Raw genomic sequence first — 9247 nt, forward strand, 5'->3', positions numbered from 1 at the left:
ACACAAGGTATTTTGTCTCCTCTAACCCTATCGCACATTTCTTTGGGTTAGCTGTTAGTCCCGCCTTTCGAAGGGAGTCCACTACGGCCTGTACTTTGGGCAGGTGACTTTCCCAGTCGGTAATGTGAATTATAATATTGTCCAGGTAAGCCGAGGCATACCACCTATGTGGACGAAGAACAATATCCATTAGACGTTGAAAGGTGGCGGGGGCGCCATGCAGGCCAAAGGGTAACACCTTATATTGGTACAGCCCCTCTGGTGTAATGAAGGCAGTTTTCTCTTTGGCAGCCTCCGTCAAGGGCACCTGCCAGTACCCTTTGGTGAGGTCCAAAACAGAAAAATACCTGGCTTGGCCTAACTTCTCAATCAGTCTACCCAAGGCATGGGATATGCATTGAATTTAGATATTTCATTCAACTTTCTAAAATCGTTACAAAATCGTAACATCCCTTCTGGCTTAGGAATTAAGACTATAGGACTGGCCCACTCACTTCTAGATTCCTCAATGACGTCTAGTCGCAGCATGAGCTGCACTTCCCCTGAGATGGCTTTTCACCGAGCCTCGGGTACACGGTATGGCTTTAACCGGACTTTTGCCTGAGGCTCAGTGACAATGTCATGTTGGATTGCGGAAGTGACTCCAGGGAGGTCCGAGTACACATCCGTGTTCCGATTAACGAACTCCCTGGTCTCCTGAGCCTGTTTAGAGGAGAGGCTGTCAGCAATTTTTATTGTGGCAACCGCTTCTTTGCATCAGACAGAGGAGCCGGAATCTCTTCCCCTAAAAAAAAAGGGGGTCAGTCAGCACATCCCAAAGCGCAGGGGCACGTTGCTATGGCTGAGAACAAGACTGTTAAACAAAACATGCAATGCAACAGCTCACTGCAAACCAAATAAAGTATAAAATTGCATCATAATTGCAAATGCTATACTAATAAGTTAGAGATGCTTGGCAAATCGTTTTGTACAAAATTATTTGAGCCCGTCTGCCGCACGTCAAGGCGATCTCTAGTTAGACGGGTTCCTAACACAAAATTCTACCTGTTATGTGCCATGATGGCTACCATATAATTCAGAAAGTGCAGGTTCCACATGCATGCTGGATCCGCCTGAATTTCTGTCATTTTTGGTGCCAAAATGGCCTCCATTATATCCACGGAAAGCAGTTACCAGCATGCATGCCGGGCCCACTCCACACACAGCTGTGACTGCTGGCTGGGTTTTTATGCCCAGACCAAAACCTGGCCTGGACGTGGGGAACAGCCACCCACCCTGCTCTTTGGCTGCTTCCAATAAGAACCGGCCCGGATTGGCTTTACAGCCACACTAAGTAAAACAGTGTCAGCAAGGACTAGCTGCCGCTGACACACAAAATTACCGGTTCTTATCTCACCGAGGCCAGGAACCTTCCGTCAATGACGGACCCTTGCGCCTTCCTACAAAGGAAATAGATCAGCCGTGGTCAGATATACGTAATACATGTTTTGGTATGCAAAGAAAAAGATCAGTCATGGTCAGATGTAATACAATGTTTGGAACACATGGAGAGAAATCAGCAGTGGTAAGATGTAATGCAGAATTCATTATCTTTTATCTCTTATATTATAAAAATAAGTTTCTGTCTGTCTGTCCCATATATATATAAAGGTTTGGCAGCACTACTGTCCCACATTAGGAAAAGCCATTAAGAAATACCTTTAGGGTAATGATGGTGCACGCAGATGAGGACCCTGGCTGATGATCCTGACGTCAAAACAGAAATGCAAAAATCCGCAGCACTCGTCAGTGTAGTAAATCCTTTCTACACTGACGAGTGCTGCGGATTTTTGCATTTATGTCTGTCTGTCCCGACATCTGTCTGTCTTTTCTTTATGCGCGACCAAACGACTGGAGCGATCTTCACCAATTTTGGCACACAGGTACATCAGGTGTCCGGGAATCAGGCATTAGCCAATACAAGCCTGCAAGTCTTTTTCTTCACATCCCAACTGCCATACACACGGTCACATGTCCCTTATCAGCCAATAGAAGCTCGCAGGTCCTTCGTCTCGAAATACACACAGTTTTACTGCAGGTTTCCATAACAACCCAGCCATTTTTCTTCACTGCTGTAGGTCAGCTTTAGGCTAGGGCTACAGGACGACAATAAGTCGCATGCCACATAGAGCACAACTACGCTGCTACATGCATTCATCTTGGATGAATTTTTTGCGACTGTTGTGTCGCAGTCGCAGCATTTCACATGTTGCAGTGTGACACCATAGCCTATCATTATAAAAATTGTTGAGACAAAATGTTGCGCTACACATGTCGTCGTGTAGTCCTAGCATTAAAGGGGCAGGGCGCTGTGGAGGTCACTGTTAAAGAGGCAGGCACTATGGAGGTCACTGGTAAAGGGGTGGGCACTATGGAGGTCACTGTTAAAGAGGCGGGCACTATGGAGGTCACTGTTAAAGAGGCGGGCACTGTGGAGGTCACTGTTAAAGGGGCGGGCGCTGTGGAGGTCACTGTTAAAGGGTCAGGGCGCTGTGGAGGTCACTGTTAAAGGGGTGGGCACTGTGGAGGTCACTGTTAAAGAGGCGGGCACTGTGGAGGTCACTGTTAAAGGGGCGGGGTGCTGCATAGCTCACTGTTAAGGGGGTGGGCCCCTTAGGAGGTCAATGTCAAGGGAGTGGGGTGCTGTGAAACTTACTGTTAAAGGGACGGGCTGCTGTGAAGGTCAAATTTGAAGGAGGCGGGACACTATGGGGGGGGTCAGTGTTAAGGGGTGAGGGTCTGTGGAGTTCACTGTTAAGGGGGCGGGGTGCTGTAGAGGTCACTGTTATGGGGGATACTGTCAATATCTTTTAACAACACACAGAAACATTAAATGAAATAGATGAAATATACCCGTGTGAAGACGGGTCCTTCTGCTAGTATATATATATATATATAAAAATGAGTTTCTGTCTGTCTGAATGTCTGTCTGTCTGTTCTTTATGCGCGACCAAACGTCTAAACCGGTCTGATGTACCAAATTTGGCACACAGGTACATCAGGTGTCCGGGAATTTTTTAGACCGGGTCTCAGCTCTCTAGGACGTACAGTTCCTGAGATATTCCCAAAAAAAGACTTGCATTAGCCAATAGAAGCCTGCAAGTCTTTATCTTCATATCCCAACTGCCATACACACGGTCACATGTCCCTTATCAGCTAATAGAATCTCGCAGGCCCTTAGTCTCCACATACACACAGTTTTACTCCACGTTTCCATAACAACCCAGCCATTTTTCTTCACTGCTGTAGGTCAGCTTTAGGGTCCATTTACACGTCCGCAAAATGGTTCCGCATCCGTTCCGCAATTTAGCGGAACAGGTGCGGACCCATTCATTTTCAATAGGGCTGGAATGTGCTCTCCACATCCGCATTTGCGGATCCGCACTTCCGTATCCGCACTTGCGTTCCGCAAAAAAATAGAACATGTCCTATTCTTGTCCGCAATTGCAAGAAAAGGAATTTTCTATGAGAGTGCCGGTGATGTGCAACATCAAAGGAAAGAGATCAGCTGTGGTCAGATGTAATGCAGAGTTCAGTATACTATACAAGGAAAGAAATCAGCTGTGGTCAGATGTAATGCAGAGTTCAGTATACTATACAAGGAAAGAGATCAGCTGTGGTAAGATGTAATGCAGAGTTCAGTATACTATACAAGGAAAGAGATCAGCCATGGTCAGATGTAATGCGTGGTTAAGTATACAAGGAAGGAGATCAAAGTATCTTTCTTAAGAGGAGATTTCAATAGTAATTATCCGATGGAACTAGTAGAAACATATAAGGTAGCGTAGCAGAAAAATACAGATTCCCCCGGTAAAGGGAGGGAGAATATAGAGAACATATAAATTACATCTGCACCAATATTAGGAAAATTCTTAAAAACCACTAGTACATTTTACAAAATGATGTGGTATTTGGGAAAATTATACGTGATGCCCCTAACGTTTTCTATAGATGTACTCCGACTAAATATAGATTATTGTCTAGGGCAGGGGTGTCAAACTCAAATTCATCGGGGGCCGCATCAGCAGTTTGGTCACCCTCAAAGGGCCGGAAAACTTACAGTTACTTGGCTTGGCCCTTGGGGATCTCGGACGCCACTTCCACACTTTGGCCGGGGGCTCGGTGGAGCTGATGAGGTGTTTTATCCTAATGAGAAAGATTTCATAATAAGTATTTGGAGATAATAGCAGCCCCCAGTAATAACAGCCCCCAGTAATAACAGCCCCCTGTAATAACAGCCCCTCTGTGCCAGTAATAACAGCCCCCTTTGCCAGTAATAACAGCCCCCCCTTTGCCAGTAATAACAGCCCCCCCTTTGCCAGTAATAGCAGCCCCCAGTAATAACAGCCCCCAGTAATAAGAGCCCCTCTGTGTCAGTAATAACAGCCCCTCTGTGCCAGTAATAACAGCCCCCAGTAATAACAGCCCCTCTGTGCCAGTAATAACAGCCCCCAGTAATAAGAGCCCCTCTGTGTCAGTAATAACAGCCCCTCTGTGCCAGTAATAACAGCCCCCAGTAATAAGAGCCCCTCTGTGTCAGTAATAACAGCCCCTCTGTGCCAGTAATAACAGCCCCCGCCAGTAATAACAGCCCCCTTTGCCAGTAATAACAGCCCCCCTTTGCAAGTAATAACAAACAGCCCCCCCTTTGCCAGTAATAACGGCCCCCGCCAGTAATAACAGCCCCCCCTTTGCCAGTAATAACAGCCCCCCCTTTGCCAGTAATAGCAGCCCCCAGTAATAACAGCCCCCAGTAATAAGAGCCCCTCTGTGTCAGTAATAACAGCCCCCAGTAATAAGAGCCCCTCTGTGTCAGTAATAACAGCCCCTCTGTGCCAGTAATAACAGCCCCTTTGTGCCAGTAATAACAGCCCCCAGTAATAAGAGCCCCTCTGTGTCAGTAATAACAGCCCCTCTGTGCCAGTAATAACAGCCCCCTTTGCCAGTAATAACAGCCCCCCTTTGCCAGTAATAACAAACAGCCCCCCCTTTGCCAGTAATAACAGCCCCCGCCAGTAATAACAGCCCCCTTTGCCAGTAATAACAGCCCCCCTTTGCCAGTAATAACAAACAGCCCCCCCTTTGCCAGTAATAACGGCCCCCGCCAGTAATAACAGCCCCCCCTTTGCCAGTAATAACAGCCCCCCCTTTGCCAGTAATAGCAGCCCCCAGTAATAACAGCCCCCAGTAATAAGAGCCCCTCTGTGTCAGTAATAACAGCCCCCAGTAATAAGAGCCCCTCTGTGTCAGTAATAACAGCCCCTCTGTGCCAGTAATAACAGCCCCCAGTAATAACAGCCCCTTTGTGCCAGTAATAACAGCCCCCAGTAATAAGAGCCCCTCTGTGTCAGTAATAACAGCCCCTCTGTGCCAGTAATAACAGCCCCCTTTGCCAGTAATAACAGCCCCCCTTTGCCAGTAATAACAAACAGCCCCCCCTTTGCCAGTAATAACAGCCCCCGCCAGTAATAACAGCCCCCCCTTTGCCAGTAATAACAGCCCCCGCCAGTAATAACAGCCCCCCCTTTGCCAGTAATAACAAACAGCCCCCCCTTTGCCAGTAATAACAAACAGCCCCCCCTTTGCCAGTAATAACAGCCTCCGCCAGTAAAAGTATTGTACATAATAAAAAAAATTAAAAAAAACACATACTTACCTCCATGTCAGTGATGCGATGCAGGCCTCTTCTGGCCTGTGTCCCACGCTGTATAACTCAGGCAGCGCGATGACGTCATCGCACCGCCTGCGCCGGCCTCTGATAGGCTGCAGACACTAGGCCGGCAGCCTATCAGAGGAAGGGAAAGGGACACGCCTCTCCCTCCCCTACCGCAGCACAGGCAGGCATCTGTATCGCTGTCCTGAGGACGGCGATACAGATGACTGGAGATGAGCGCTTCCACAATGGAAGCGCTCATCTCCCTGTGCCCAGCAGCCGCCGCCAGCTCGCTCGCCTGCCGCATATCGGCGGCGGCTGCGCGGGCCACATGACGAGGTCTGGCGGGCCGGATTCGGCCCGCGGGCCTTGTGTTTGACACCCGTGGTCTAGGGCATTAAGGGGGGAAGAACATGTGGGAGAATATGGGATTAAAGTATGAGATAAAAGAGTTAATCACCTGTGACAGTAGTAACATTGTGTACTTATTGGTATGCAACTGCAGCTTACAATAAATGGGCCGCACTGGTCTCAAGTCAAAAACAAGCATAAATGAACATATTAATACACTCATTGACAAAAAAAAATAAAGCACCACAACGGAATTGTTGGAATCGAGTGAAACTTTCTATGTGTGACTGTAATGATTATATATGTGATTACAGTATTAGAGGGAAAGGATACGTTTTTGGGGGAAAACAGTACAATTGATAAAAAGCTTTAGTACCCTGTTGGGCCACCTCTAGCCTGGATAAAAGATGAGATACGGTTGGGCATGGAGGCATACAGGTTTTGTATGGTATCCTGTGGCACATTTCTCCACAGATATTGCAGCCGGGCCTGTAGATCCTGCATACTATTAGGTTGCTGAAGCTGACATCCCACGTGGTCCCATAAATGGTCGATTGGCGATAAATCTGGCAGACCAAGAAAGTGTTGCAATTTGCTATAGACATTTCTGGGAAGCGCTTGTGGTGTGTGGGTGAGTGTTATTTTTCTGAAAAAAAGCCTGCCATGAGAGACAACACATGTGACTGCAGGATGTCCCTTGTTTTCCCTACTAGGGTGACAGATTGTCGTATGCAACTATGCCAGCAGCTGGGGCAGTATGTTGTGAAGCGCCCACCACCAGACCTCCATACTTGAACCCGACTGTGTCAGATCCCAAAAAGAACAAGAATTCATTGCTAAAGTTGATATGGTTACATTCTGTAGCTCAGGCATTCTCAAACTGCGGCCCTCCAGCTTTTCTAAAACTACAACTCCCACAATGCCCTGCTGTAGGCTGATACCTGTAGGCTGTTCGGGCATGCTGGGAGTTGTAGTTTTGCAACAGCTGGATGGCCGCAGTTTGAGGATGCCTGCTGTAGCTGTTCACGTTTCTTGTTCAAGACACCATTGCAAATGAACGTGACTGTGGCTGGCTGTCAATGGCAGGAAATGTAATGAACACTGTGACACCAATTTACTCCTGGTAACTGCCCGAAAATGGTCCATCTGCTTAGGAGCCTTATATGCAGTAAAGTTTGCATGAACTATAGTGTTAGACACATGTTTGGTAGTCCTCTGTTTCATTTTGGCGGTGAGCCTCTGCACTGTAGTATTGGTCCACCGTCAGACAACTTCTTAGCCAACGTTTACTTCTTAGAAAAAAGAAAATGGAGGTAGTGGCCTATATAAAACATAACTTTTAATCAATTGCAAAAAATAAAAATATGGATAAACCTCGCTTACACCTAAATAATGACAAAAGGTGTGCACACACCAACACACGTGCTACAAACTAATTACAAAAGGTATGTTAAATTCCCCCTTAACAAGCAAATACTAAGGGCAAGTAACAAAAGAGTCTTCCAACCTTTGGAATAATAATTACTGGATAAAGAAGAACAATCTTAACGGTTAGCAGGAGTTGCCTAAAGTCAAACTTGAAGTATGATGTAAGAATCACTCCAGAGAAGGGGGGGAGGGGGCAGGGTCCGAAGTGTTGAACGCTGTCCCTAGGCCGCCCTGTCAGATCTAGTATGCCCTAATGACCTGCTAATACAGAGTCATCGCCCTGAAAAGAGTGGTCCCGTCCAGAACCTTTCCCTAAATAGGAGACCCTGGATGTCCCTACCCAGGGAGGAAAACAATGGAGGACCCCCAGGGAGGGAGAATTGTCCCTACTTGTTTTGTCTGATATTTATTGCCCCATACTCATCAGGGGACAAAGGGCAATAATGTACCTGGTCATTCAATTAGGACTGACCCAGGTACACTAAAAAGGGAATATAGATGGTTCCCTGGTTCTCCCAATTGGAAATAATGGAGAGAGATACTGTATCTAATACTCCACGTATACAAACATAAGAAAATAAAGTAAAGTAAAAGGGGGGTCCAGTTGATATGACCCACCCTAAATGGTAGTGAAAGCATATGGCCTAATAGTCTACCATATATATAATGCTGGGGTGCTGCTGGGTAAGTAATCCCCAGCTAGAGTGCATGTTGCCAGTCTCTGCATGTGTCAGTGTCATCAATTACACGTTGTACTTTACAGTTTCAATGTTGCTTATTTACAACTCTTCCATTTATCCACTCACAATACACTTTCACCAAAACCTTCACAAACTGCGCAGTTTTAGAAGTACTGCCACCCTTGGCCTGAAAGCCAGGACAACAACGAGAGATATGTGTGTGCAGACAGCCGAACGCACACCTTATATACCCTCCAAGCCAGTTCACGACACGTGACTTCCTTCATGAGATATGCACTGCCGACATTGAAAGTAGGATGTGGTCATAATAATGTGTATGAAAGAACCTCTGGACTACAGGTATTTAATCTCTGTGGAGAGGCATTTTTGATTACACCCAACATAAGAATAAAGTAACTTTTTGCAGTGGTTATTTGAAATTCCATTGCCTTATTCTTAGCACAAAAATAATAAAAACAACTATTTATATCAATTTATGTTTTAGAAATTTTACTTTCGTTGAGTCACATCAAATGAGAAGGTTTTGCCTGGACTTAAACTCATAGGGAGCTACTTCCACAAGGTGGCACTAGTGAAGTGCCTGTCTTTTCCTGGAAGATACCTCTTTGCATATTATTTTCCCATGGAACATTGCCACTAAGTCTCGATACCATGGAGCATTGCAAATAAGTCTCCATACACAGCTGGTCTGTTCAAGGAAGGCCACTACCCTGCCTAAGTTTCATCCAAGTCATTGCACTGTCCCGGAATCCTACTCTGTACTGATGAGGGGCAAGCACCCTGAAACAGCTGTCTATTGATTGTCCCAGGGTTTGTTACTTTGACTCATATGGAGCTGCTTCCCAAAAGTGGCGCTAGCAAGATGGTTCTCTTTGCCTGGGAGATACCTCTTTGCATATTATTTTTCCATGGAACATTGTCGATAAGTCTTCATACACAGCTGGTCTCTTTAATGAGAGCCAGTACCCTACCTAAGCCCTATATAAAACATATGAGTACTAGATATTGCTCCTCTTCAGTGTTGTTTCTTGGAAATGAGTTGCATACTTCCTTTTCGAGGCACATACTCATCCAT

This window comes from Bufo bufo, chromosome 3 (genome assembly GCF_905171765.1).
Source record: "Bufo bufo chromosome 3, aBufBuf1.1, whole genome shotgun sequence".
Lineage (NCBI taxonomy): Eukaryota > Metazoa > Chordata > Amphibia > Anura > Bufonidae > Bufo > Bufo bufo.